Consider the following 14,354-nt stretch of genomic DNA (forward strand, 5'->3'; position numbering starts at 1 on the left):
TTGAGATCAGAGGAGCATGAGCTGAAGTGAAAAAAAATGTGTGAGATGGTGGGAAGAAATCACACTGCACTGATGTGTGTGGGGCTTTCTTTAAAATTATTTCTATGACCTTTTTCTTTTAAACTTTATTGCACAGCCACTTTGAGGAGGATTGTAATGAAGGTCGTCTTTAGTACTCACAGGAAAAAACAGATTTGCGCCCTGATTATTTGTCGACAATGTAATGGTGAGAGAATAATAGTACACACAGAGACTGGCAGTATTTTATTGATTGGTCAGTATGATTCTGGTGGTGTGCTTTCTTGTTGGCAGCCTCCCAGCTGGAACTGGGGAAGGCCTGTGCTGGGAAAGAATATATAGATTACTTTGGCAAATTTGGTTATGCCAGTAAAAATAATCACTGTTACTGTTAAGTCTCTTAAGTGCTATACAGAAAGATCTGAGATCAGATATTAGATGTTATAGATGAGTCACGTGTTTACAAAAGACCTAGGACTTTTGGAGGAAGAAGAAGGCGGCGTTTTAACCACGTTCAAAGTGTGATTTTATTAACAAAGTCACTTAAATCACCTCTCTTCCCTATTCTGATGCAACGCGTTCTCACTTCCAAAGCGTAACATTTTACGCTAGGTGACAGATCGTCAGTATATTACACTTCCGGGCACCCAACACGTCCCTATATCACGAGATTTGAAAAATGAGGAAATATGAGAACCGTTTGGAATGAATCTACACGTGTACGTTTATTTTACTTAAATGCTTTGGAAAACACTATTTAACGTCATTAAATAGGTGGTTAGGGTTAGGGATAAGATTAGGGTTGGGGCTAGAATACGTCTATTACAACAGGACCGTCGTTCTACTGGATTTCATCTACAACTCGGTGTGTAGCACAGGAATGTGGAATAGTGATGTGCGGATCGATCCTGAAATATCGATTCCTCCGATACCAATCATTTATGTTCTAGAATCGATTCTCACATTAAAATATCGATATTTTAGTAATTTAGGGTAAATTTGTAGTTTACCATTAACAGGAACACAGTGGAAAGAAACTATATCATTCGGATTGTCTACAATTGGAAGGAACTACTTCCTCTTCCACCTTTCATAGTCATGTGCGAAATATGGCTGTATAAATGTGGCAGCCCCTTGGCATGCGCACTCACAACAATGGCTGAGCGTAATTGGAGTCATGTGCGGACGTATTTTACATCCACAAACAGCCGAGACGTGGTTTGCGATACACGTGGCAAGAAAGTGAGGTGTTGTGGCAACACCACAAATTTGTCAAACACCTCAGAGTAAATCATATCTCAGAATATGATGAGCGTATGTTAAGGCGAACTGAAGAGGAGGAGAGGGACAGGGACAGGTGCTGCTAGGGCGAGACAGACATCTCTCACGGAGTCCTTTAGTGCTGCAGGCAGGCAAGGTGTTCAAATAGCTCACAACTTCAGGTTCTTTATTTCTATATGATGAATTCTGCATTATTAAGTGATAAGAACAAGTAATGTGATGTCCTGTAATCATTATGAAACTATAATTTGAGGTACATTAAATAAAATACATTTTTGCACAAAGTATCGGTATCGGATCAGTATCGTCGATACCACCCTGAATATTATTTGGTATCGGATCGGAAAGGAAATCAGTGGTATCGCACATCACTAATGTGGAAGGTCAGGACGTGACAAATCGTTGGTATATTACGGCTTGGGAGTGTGAACGGTCTGTTTGAAGCTGACTATTGGTGGTTCATTTTAAGCATGTCTACATAACTAAATGCTCTGAGTTTGCATCAAGGAGCAGTTGAAATGATCCACATGGTCAGAAAGTTTGAGTAACAGAAATTCAGATTGTCCTGTCCTTTTAATATTTGATTACTCCTTTTCATTATTTGCTTGTTTTGAGGATGTGAGACTAATTAGCGTGACACAGTGCTCTAACGATCCTTTTTGGGCTTTGCGTGCTACGTACTCTAAAAAGTATTTTTCCTAGTTCTTAACACAGAACACGGGCGCTACAGTAATGTTTAATATTCTGGATTGTGCGATGAGGCCACACGAGTAAGAAAGACACCTCGTTTGACTTTTGATTCAAGTTCTAATTATCGTTAAATGCCACTCTATTATGTCTCTGGAAACAGAGATATTAAATATGTATGCAACCGCTCCAGGTCTAAGAGAAGGAATGGTGATTAGAGAAGGGATAAAGAGAAAGGACTGAAAACAGACTTGCGGGAAGAGTGGGACCGGGGATTTAAACGAGGAAGAGGGGCGAAAGAGGCTTTGATCAGCCGGAGAAGGTGGAATAAAGTCACCTCTGTTCCATTACCACTCTTTTGCTGTGAAAGTGCACGAGCGGTGTACATATCCACAGGGCTTTTGTCACAACCTCTCTCAGATCATTAAAGAGTTTTTTAAAACTAATTTCAATCATTATATAATTTAACTGTCTTTTGGCTGAAGTGTTTTATCCCGCTCTATCTCACAAACATTTGTGACCGCGTTTCAGGCTGAAGTTTAAAATTAAAAGAGCTGTATGCCTCTCAACAGAGATCAATAATCCCCACCCACAGTCCATATCCTCAGGTTGTCTATAATTTGCTTTCTTTTCTCCCCTGCTATCTTTGTGAAACAGCCTTTTTCCCCAGCCTCTGAAATTATCAGCTGCTCGGCTGCTATATTTGCTTTTAACACGTCACCTTAACGACAGCTACATCATTTAATGTGTTGGCCTTTCACACTTTGAATCCACACGACAACTTCGAAATCTGACAGAAGCCACGTTTATAGGAGCGCAAGACCTCTTAGTGTGGTGCAAAACATTTCAGCAGCACAATACAAAATGGGCATAAACCTGAAACAACTCCACCAAAAACACCAAAAAGGGTTGGATAGTAAGTACCAAAGATGGAAGTTAATTAGTTGTATATTTGCCAAACTAAATCCTTTGTTGTAATCCCCCATCAGGTCTTCTCTCATGAAACTAGAGAAAGAAAAGTCTGCATAAAGCAGTTTAAAGACTTCTGCTGTGCACCTTATTTGTGTCTGTGCTACCACGCAATTATACTACATGGGCATTGGAAGGAGTGATATTGGCTGTTTCTGAATGTCTCCGGTTCTGGTGAAGTTTAGTAAGCGTGAAATCACTGCTAACCTTTTTTTATTTTATTTTAGGTAAGTCACAAAGACATGAAAAAAGGTTTCATGATTTTGATTTCTCTCCCTTTCTGTATTATTTTGACTTCTGAGACCAAATGTGGAACTTACGTTTTGCAGGGCACATCCATAAAGTGTAGGCAACGAGGCGAATCTTTGCAAAAAAAACTCACAAGCTTGGATGCTTCAAAAGCCTGTGGATTCTCTGGAAGCCACCAAACCAAAACAGAGGTTACTGATGGCACCTGGAAATGTATGATTAAGCTTGGAAAAAAAAGGGGGGTGCTTGGAGAAAAGAGAGAGATATTGTATGCCTTAATGATAAGTTGTGAAAATGAGTTTATGTAAGTTGAGTTATCAGCCGTACTCCTGTTGCTGTTCCTGCTGGCTGCTAGAAGAGAGTATTTGTGGGTTTTAAGCGCGGGTATTCACACGATTAGCACAAGGTGAAACTTCACTTTGCATTTAGTGTGAGTCATTACACTTGAGTACTTGAGTTAGTTGGACTTCCAGCCTCTGTTCTATTTCCTGGCTTTTTATTACCACACTTGTGTTCAATTAGGTAATCATTCTGCTATATATGGCTCCTGCTTTGCACTCCCCAACTGCCAGATTGTCTTTGTAAATGAAGTTGTAAACTGTCTAGCCATTCTCTTGTGTTTTCCGAGTTTTTTCCTGTTCATTGTTTTCTTTGTTCCTCGTGCATGCTTAGTTAATGTTGCACTTTCTCCTGTTTGAAATTTCTCGCCTACCCCTGCCCATTAACGTCCTCTTTTTATGACTGGTTTAAAGTCTAAAATTGGAATTTTACTATGCCTCTGGGAATCCTTGCACAAGTTACTCTGAGAAATATAAACCACAAAGTAGGCCAGTCACAAACATGGATTATGAACATTGTTGTTTTTTAAATGTGTTGCAGAAGTAACTTGACTGACCTGACTTACAGTATGGAGATGCTTTAATCAGATGAAAGCTGACACTCAAAAACCGCAACACAGGTAACAAAAATGGGACTCTTGTTGATCCCTAAACCTTCATAAAGTGGCTTCTTCATGTGTGTTGAGCTATAATGGGGTCAGTTCAATTCCTGTAATGGACTCCACTGTTACTGCTGCTGGTGTGAATCCCAATTAGGTATTTTTTCCTCACACTGACCCCCAGCATGAGCCCATTCCACCTCACTAGAACAAGCTGTTCAGAGGTTAACTTTATGCTCTAAGTGTTTTCAAACCACTTTTTTCTGTCCTCCTTTTTTTCTTTTCCACAAGACAAAAAGGATGAAAGACTGTCAGATGTGAGTGGGGGAAAGCTATCAGCTAAAAAGTCACATCTTTTTCTCCACATTTTTCTGTGATACTGTCTCCCTGCAGCCACAAATGAGCAAGCGAGTGTAGATACACGTGCAGGAGCTGCACAAGCAGGAAAAAAGACAGGAAACCTGCTAAATAATAGCTAAGAAATTCCTGCTCACACTTGCTAAATCCCCTGTCCATAACTGGCCTGTGTGGGTCTTAAAAGTACTGAGGTTTCATTTCTCATGGCTCCTGGGTTACCCTGACTCGTCACAAACCACGATTCTCAGCTTTCTTTTCGTGGTGCCTTTGGTTGAACTTGCATGTCTGATTCATCCATGTTTAATTCGATATTCTGTAATATAAACTAATAGATATAAACAGATACTAACAGATACAGGCTGGAGAAACTGATCAGGAGGGCTAGCTCTGTGGTCAGCATGAAGCTGGACACTCTGGTGACAGTGGCAGAGAAAAGGACATTAAAGAAACTGATGGACATTATGGACAATGCTGGGCATCCTCTGCACACGGCCATTAACAACCAGAAGAGTCTGTTTAGTGACAGGTTGCTTCTCCCAAAGACAAGAACTAACAGACTTAAAAACTCCTTTGTCCCACACGCCATCAAACTGTTTAACTCCTCTCTGGAGGGGAGAGGGAGGGGAAACAGGAGGACAAAGGAGGGGGGAACAACTAAGCTGTAGTGCCTCTTCACCTCACTGTGCAATACCTTTTGTGCAATACTTTTGTAAATAGTCAACAGTGCAATAGACCTCAATACTTGAAATGTGCAATTCACTTGTATTTTTATTTTTTATTCCTATTTATTCTATTTATCCCCTTCGTATATTTTATTTATATTGTCTCTGTATTTATATATATGTGTGTGTAATATTCTGTAACTCTGTAACTTCTGTCAGTGCTGTGCTTTTTTGGAAATCGAATTTCCCAGAGGAACCCTCCCGAGGGATTAATAAAGTTCTATCTAATCTAATCTAATCTAAAAAACTATTAAGAACTTTTTTTATTACACCAATGCATTTTGTATTACAAAATTCTCATTCTAAATATCTATATTAGCTATTATTTAATTAAATTAAATAAACGTGTACTGATTTGTATTACCTCACATTTCCGAAGAGGAAATCTGACATTCATACAAGCTTTTGTTAAAACATGACAGTCGAAAGTTTTTACAGAGGAACTCTACAGAGATATGTTTATAATCATGAAATTCTTTAAACAACCAGAAAAACTGCACATCTCCATGATTTAAGGGATAAAGTGTTTTATAAACTAGGTTATGAATGATATATGAACAAATCCCTGAAATCCCTAAAAAGCTTCAGTATATAGACTGGAATAAACTGCAGATTTTGGTGTAGGGCAGATTTCTGGCTCAGAGAAAGAGAGAGTGATATTATTTTGGGAAAACAGCATTCAAAGATTGTTAAAACTGAACACAGTTATATTTTTGTAGTACATCTCTTCTGTCACAGTAGAGTAAAAATAAGGTGGCAACCTTCTAGCAACCAGGTAAAGTCAGTCCCTGCAGGGTGATTTTTGCAAACAGTTGTGGCAACTACTTTTAGGTTACTTGCTGGGGCACAACGTGTCTCCAGCTTCTCCCGGTCTGACTTGCACTGAGTGTAATCACTCTCAGACAGATTGGTGAAGATGTGCAAATAATTGACATATAAGTGGCACAACTCCTCTGTGATGTGGCTTTCCAGTAGGGGAGTCAGCTCCACTGGCTCCAACTGGTTGCAGTCTTGTAACTTGCGACTATGTAAACTGATATCACGCCTCTCCCAAGCGTGAAATAGACACGCATGCAGTACTTGCAGTAAGTTGATGTAAGGTGCAGTACCAGCAGCTGGCGATACTTCAGTTTATGCTAATGTGAAAACAAAAGTTTTAAAAGACGTTGCTAACACATTTCCATGTAAATACATATCAGCCACCTACCTTAATCTTACCTGAAGGAGCCTGGTATGTGTCTTATACCTTCTTTGGTCAGTTGCAACTTGTTGGCTTTAAATATACCATCTCCCCCAGATGTTACCACAACTTCATGATCCATGTCCATTTCAGGCTTAGGACATCCACACAGTGGACCAGCTCGCCTATTCCAAGTTATTAGATCGCTGTTTGTGAAGAAATTTCTTAATTTCTGTTTCAGATATGGACTGTGTATTTAGATTAATCTCTGACTCTCCTTCCTGTCTTCCTTCTCTCACCCCAACCAGTCGCAGCAGATGGCCCCGCCCCTCCCTGAGCCCTGGTTCTGCCGGAGGTTTCTTCCTGTTAAAAGAGAGTTTTTCCTTCCCACTGTCGCCGAAGTGCTTGCTCATTGGGGGTCATATGATTGTTGGGTTTTACTCCATATGTATTATTGTATGGTCCACCTTACAATATAAACCGCCTTGAGGAGACTGTTGTAGTGATTTGGCACTGTATAAATAAAATTGAATTGAATTGAACTGAACTGAATAGATGGCAACAGTTTTGCAATTTTAACCAGTTTATCACAGTCAATTGCTGCATTACCAGAAAAGAGACTGAAGAGAGGAACCAGGTCTGTGACCACTCCCAGTCAGCTGCCACATTAAAGGCAGAGATAAAATTCAAAGCAACCATTTCAAAAGCAACACGTTTACTGCACACTGTCAGACTAATTTTTGGTTGTACACAGTCTCAAACCACTGTTTTCCCTAGTGTTACCGTAGCAGTGTATCATCTCTTATCATCTCTGCCCTTCTCTGCCCTCGTTTTCACCCTCAGATTTAAAGCTTTTGATGTTTTGCATGCACATGCTATGGAAACCCGCGAGCGCTGCCCACTGAATGCTATGTGTGAAGAGTTCAGATGCAAAAGGCCAGTACATGCCATCTCGGGGGAAAATGAAACAGTGATATCAAGCGAAAGCTGTGAGTGTGTAGTGTAGGACAATCAAATGCCTTCACCTCACTAAACGTCACTGAACCTCATCCAGAACACAGCTTACTGGCAGAAACGTCTATATGCCACCACATCCACAGCACTACCAATCAGAAGTGGTTACGTCCCATTTATCACTTTGTTTAAGTTGTTACCACAATGTACTTGCTGCCTTAATTATTAATTTATGTATTTATTTTTGATCCCTTATATAATTTTATATTTGTCTTAATTATCTTGAGCCTGGTGTATGATGTCGTTATTCTATAATATGTCTGGTTTATCGTTTACTGATTGTTCTGTCGCTGTTTAGCAATAAAGCGTGCTGTCATTTCATGTGATGCAATGAAAACACTGATCGGGTTGTTCGGTGTTTCATTTTGCGTTCTGCTTTAATCTTTTTTAATGGTTCCAGTTTCATCCTTAATGATTTTGTAACAATTTCCTAAAAGAAATGGACCGCACGAGGACTTACTGCTAAAGACAACCAGTTTATATTAATAAGACATTTCATTCACTGAGAACCTTTTTTTATTGCAATTAAAATGAACTTCCTGAACCAAACCATAGGAGTCTCATAAAAACCAACAAAAACAAAAAAATGTCCGACAGACTTAAGAGGTTTTGCGTCTGAACCCTTCACATATTTAGATCACACAGTGACATCAGGGAGGCATTTGAGCCGTCCAGAATTTACTCTGCAGCAGCCCTGCAACCCCAAACATACAGTCAGAGTCATAAAGATCTGGAAGTTGAGCTATGAGAAGAAGAAGTAGGCCCACAGCAGATGGTACGGCCCCACAGAGCCCCGATGCCACCGATGCCAGCGTCATGGATTCAGACTGGGATTACATGAGGAGACAGAAGCAACTCAGACAAGCTAAAACTAGAGATGGACCGATCCGATATTACGTATCGGTATCGGTCCGATACTGACCTAAATTACTGGATCGGATATCGGAGAAAAATAAAAAATGTAATCCGATCCATTAAATATCACGAAAGCACCTCACAAAACTTGCAACACGCCGTAACTCACCTCAGAACGTTAGCACCGGAGCAGTATGCATCACGTGATAGAGCGGCTGTGGCATGCGGGACCTGTCGGTGGTCTGGATAGCATTTGGAGCTTGCTAGCAACCCGGCATTTCATCTCCGACAAAGTTATCCCCGAGAGAAGTAAAGCAAGTGTGTAAGTCCATCTCTGAATGTTTGTAAAGCATTCCTGCGTTAAGCCTCTCGCTCTCCGGCTGCTACTTCAATCATGAAACTGCTTAATGATCAGCTGATCGGCTTTTCTGTCGCGAGTCCGTGTCTCTTGTTTGCTTTTGGCCCACTTTGCACCAGAAAGAGGAAACCAGTGGATAAACAACAGCAGCACGTTTAAGCTTGATCAGCTGTTGTTAGAATTTATTTATTATTACTTTCTACTCCAGGATCTTTTTCTACGTAGCTGACGGCTGTAACTGTGCAGGGGCGGATCTAGGAAAGTTTAGCCAGGGGGGCCGATAGGGCATTAACAGGAAAAAGGGGGCACAAAGACATACTTTTCTTTCTTATTCTCATTTAAAATGTCGAGCTTTTAATTATTTAATATTTATCTGAATCTTACACCCAAAGTTTTAATCTGATGTAAAATGTATAGAAGTCCATTATTGTATATAGTAACTGTTAAGTCTAATATACCCTAGTAAGCTATAGTACTTTTTCCTTTGGGAAGGTACCATCTGTGCAGTCTGCAATTTTGTTGAAGAAAGATGTTGAATCTATTTAATATTTCTTGAAAAAGAATTGATTTCTGTGTATTTTTTTTCACACTGCATCAAATTAAGGTTGATTACGTCGATTAAGCATCATGAGGTGGAGCGTGAGGGGTGGGTCCCTATTTTTTATTTATTTATTTTTGTTGTTGCTGGGAGTTGGAACCCTATTAGTTAGGTTGCTTAATATTTATGCTAAGTACTCTTTAAAATACCAGAATAGGGAGGATGGTGTAGGTTTAAGTTTATTAGATTGATCAGTATTGCTGAACTATGAAATTTTTTTTTTTGCATACAGGTATAACAGAATAGCTTTAGTGTAGTTGTTGTTTTAAACTTGAGTATGAACTTATACAAAATGCAGAAAGATATTTTAAAAACAGTTTTGTTGATTAAAAAACACTATATCGGATTCATATCGGTATCGGCAGATATCCAAATTTATGATATCGGTATCGGTATCGGACATAAAAAAGTGGTATCGTGCCATCTCTAGCTAAAACCACAGAGCAACTGTGGCAACTTCCCCAACAAGCTTAAAACAAACCATCCTACACTATATCTCTGAAAGCCGTGCAGGGTACCTGAAGTAATGATGCTGTTTTCAAAAGGAAAGGTTGTTTTTCCAAAAAAAAAAAAAAAAGCATGAAAAATTGATTTTAGTTTTTGTTGTTTACTTGTTTGTTTGTTTGTTTGCAGTGCTTTATATGAAGTTCACAGATAACCAACGCCGATTTGTGGCATCAATCTTAAAAGCATCCTCACTTTTACTTTTTGTGTATATTGTGAAAAGGGGGGTTGTGAGCTCAGAGGTATAAAGGGTCAGAGACTAGAATAAAAGAACCTTTTTTAAAAAAGCTAGGCAACCTTTTTGAGGGAGCTGTTTTCTTCCACTTGAAGCATTGACACTGTGTGGAAAATGTCTCAATTTTTTTTTAAAAAGAGGATGCATTCATAGCAATTTTGTGTGTGAAACTGTTGGACTTGGAGGGGAAAAAAGCATCAGTAAAAAGTTGTTCTGCAAGGGCTGCAGCTAACATGATCAATCAGCTAATCAGAGATCAATTGCTTTTGACAGCTAATCAACAAAACCAAACTCTGCCTGCTCCCATCTGTTTTTGTTTTAGCCACACTTGTTAATGTTTCAACACACACACGGCATGACAAGGCGCCTCGAGCAAAGGTGAAGCCTGCCATTGACATATGCACACACTGGATTTGAGGTTGGGAGTCGCACAGACACACACTCTACACGTTTGATTTGAGCCATCTCAAAACTATATAGACAAACAGCAGAATCAAACGCACAAACTACACCTCTGTGCGCTGACACAACACAATGGTACAACTGCATAAAAGTTAGCAGGGCTGCTCCCTTTTTTCCCCCACTCGCCTTCCCCATTTCTCTCTCACTGCATCCTTCCAGTTGTTATTTCCTTCTGCAGTAGTTTTTTTTCTCCTCTGGAGGCGTAAATTCCTTAACTGGGGGGATTTCATCTGTTACGCTTTATCGGGGGCATGAAATGACGAGGAAATATGAATGGAGGGATGTATAGTAAATCCCACGCCACTGGTCGTGTCTCTCTCGCTACTCCGAGTGTGTATTCTGTTTGTGTTGTGTGGTGTGCGTGTTGCAACAGAGGGCACAATGCTGCAGAAACAGAGAGAAGATTGAAAAGGGGATGATGTAAACTAATCTCTGTCAGCACGCTACCTCTCCCTGGAGGCAAGAAGTTCCTTTCGTACACAGACACACACATACACACACAAACTGAGCGCGCACAAATACGGCATACGCACAATGGGAGAAACACGAAAAGCTCTTCATTACATCAAACAGAAGATATAGCTAAATGGGAAAAGAAAAAGAAAAAGAAAACAAAGGGATAAGATGGTGTGTGCTGGGGTGGGGAGGCGGGGGAGGAACAAGCATAAGAGGGATGTGCATTTAGAGGTACAACTTGATTAAATGTTGAGAAGTGATGTATGTAACGGGGTTTTTTTCTTTTGTATTTTCCATTTTAGGAGACGAGACAAAGAGAAAACTGTATGTAGGACAGTCCCATTTTTCCCCTTTTTATCAGAAAGAGAAATATAAATTTTATGACATTAAAAAAAGGAGAGAAAGAGTCAGAAAACATAATCGTATGCGGTGCTTCTTTCGGGGGCCCTGTCTTTATAAACCTGCTCTAACAAGTTGAGAACACAACACTGAAATCTCATTAGCTTAGAGTATAATTATAGTGCATCTCGTCCTGGTTCGTAGCCCATTGATGTGGCTTTTGTGGGTTTAACTGCCTTGATAACTTTACACTCCACCTTTTTCATGAAATGTTGGGAAAGCACGAGCTCCCTGCGGGGTTTTTTCCCAAGAAGATGAAATATGTAAATCATTTAAGTGTTTGTTTTCCCCTCTAAATGAAATTAAACACTGACATGAGACAACTGATCTCAGCTTGTCAGCCTCTGTGCTGTTGTGTACGAGCTGTGGTTTTAGCAAAACAATATCGAAACTACCTTGAGTTGAAAATGTGCTATAGCAAAAGAATAGCTTGTTTAATTCTGTAGATCCAAATCTCTCTTTGCAATTGCATACTAGAGAGTTGGCCTTGTCTGAGGAGACATGTGAGCTTGAAATTTATTGTGCGTTCGCGCTGAAAAGCTTGTAGCAAATGACCGTTACATAAAAGGACTTTCTACTTGCTTTGCTTTTGCTTGAACTATGAGAGCTGACCATTAGTGATTGCTTGGTCTGAGTCTTTTCTTCCAGTTGCTCTTGTGGATGTGAAACACCTTCTCAGCGATGTTTATCACAATGGTTCATCCATGGACACGGTGAGTTTTTCCTGGCATCAACAGGTCCCACTTTTTGAAGAAAAAGATTTCTTCTTCAGTCAGCAGCAGAGAGCTGAGCACAGCAGCAGTTTTTCTGTGTCTTGTTGTCTTTGTGCTGCTGCTTCCATCCTCCGTGTCTGTGTGTTCAGTTTTATTTAGCTCCTCGTCAGTGTTCTCAAGTTCAAATATAGTCGACATCTGAAACCGTCTTCAGAATTGAAAACTCCCGTCGCATTTTGACTGTCGATTTTACCCCAAAAAGACAATTTTAAATAGACATGTGAACAAGACTGTCATGGTTGCGGCTGTGTGCAGGCTGGATGAGGACCCAATCGCAAACTCACGGAGGCAGGAATTACCTCAAAAAACAGCTTTATTGCTGGACAGACAAACCATACAAACTAAACTGGAAACTATAACATGTTACACAGAGAAACACACGGCCATGGATGAGGGAGAACGCGACACAGAACTTAGGGAGACGCAGACATAAATACACAGAGGGTTAATGAGGGATGTGGGAGCACACGGGGAACACAGGTGACACTGATAATCACAACAAGACACGGCAGGAGCAAACGCAACACTGACGGGAGACTGTCAAAGTAAAACAGGAACTACACAGAGGTTCAGACAGGAGGAGAGAGAGCATGGGGAGAGCACAGACATAACGGGCTGGGGAAAACATGGAATAAAACACAAGGATGGGAAACGAGGGTTCACAGATACACAGAGGGTAATCAAATAAGGAACATCTTAACAGAACCTAGGAACCACGGCATAAATAAAGAACAAAATACAAAACACACGAAAACCAAGAATACTGGGCCAACATGGCCCAGGACCATGACAAAGACGGGTTTCCTGTTCACAAAAAACTACGCACACGCCACTATTGTGTAGCTTGTAGAACCACCTTTAGCAGCAATGACTTAACAGTGCTCTGTATGGCTTTATCAGTCTCTTACATCTTTGTGGAGAAATTTTGGCCCACTCTTCTTTAGAGAGTTGATTCAGTTCATTGAGGTTTGACTCTACAGGAACTTTAGTATGCAGACTCCAATGTGCCTGGTCCTGCAAAACAAACCAAGATTATCATCCATCCAGTGCTTGGTCATTGGTATGGGATGTTTGTGTTCATATACTGTGTTTAGTTTTCCACAAATTTGGAGCTGTGCATTATGGCCAAACATCTCCACTTTGGTCTTGTGTATTCAAAGGACTTTTGTTTTCATGTGACTGTATATGTTGTTTTTTTTTAGACTTACAAAGAAATGTTTAAAAATGATTTGTGTAAAAACTGAAAACTGGATGCTAGTCGCTCTTATATAAGCTGTCCACAGCCTACATCGCTTTGTAGGAGGAAAGTGCAAAGTTGGCGTGACCCCTAAAGCAACATTAGCTACATTAATGGGCATAATTCTCACAAAAGCTGAACCTGTAAGCAAAATGTTGCTTATTAACACATCCATAGTTAACATCTTTGAGTTGTGCATTTGGTCTGTCAGCATATATCTTTTTCATCAATAATAATAATATTAATGCAGTCCCAATAAAACCCATTTTCGCTGAGTCAAGGTTGTTTGTGACCAGTGGAGGGGTTCTGCCCCCAGCTTTGGAGTGATAATTAAAGTAACTCTAACCATTGCACCTTTTGCAAAATTCATCTTATTTGGTTTATAATAAATACATGAATGTAATTTGCAGTTGCCTCCCTGCAGTCCACATATAAACACGGGGTTAAATCAGATGTCCTTTTCTTGCCTCCGGCGTCAGTGGTTTTAAATCCGTAGCACTGTTTGATTAATCATCCAAACGTGCCCTCCATCACTTCCCCATGACACTTTCTAATATATGCTGTAGCACCATACATCACAGCCAGATGCATGGCAGAGGAATGGTCTGAAGGCAGAGGAAAAAACGTTAAGACAGAATACAGTAGCCCTTAAACAGACAGCGTGATCAATGGTAATAAATTCCAGATGACATGGTCACTATGTTATGAAATAACGTAAAGGATACCCAATTACAAAACCTAGCCTTTAAAATTTGGTACTTACATAACTTTGCGGGGGTTTTGTCATGGTGAGCCAACACAATGACAACAATAACAACGCATGCTGATCTATGCAGTTGTGACAAATTAAAAGCAAAGTCTGAATAAATGAGAATACGTGGCGGTGGTTTTTTTCCCCCAGTGTTCTTTGCTTTGTGCTTACTTGTCATCTGAGAAGTAAAGTGTCAGTTAAAATCAATGCAAAGTTAATCTTTGCGGTAAAGTGTTACGAAGTATTTTATTAGTGCAGCCCAAGCTACAGGGCACAAAGAGTTTGCAGAGACTGAAATTGTGCATCTGGTGC

The sequence above is a fragment of the Aulonocara stuartgranti genome, assembly GCF_965226115.1.
Source record: "Aulonocara stuartgranti genome assembly, chromosome: 6".
NCBI classification, from domain to species: Eukaryota; Metazoa; Chordata; class Actinopteri; order Cichliformes; family Cichlidae; genus Aulonocara; species Aulonocara stuartgranti.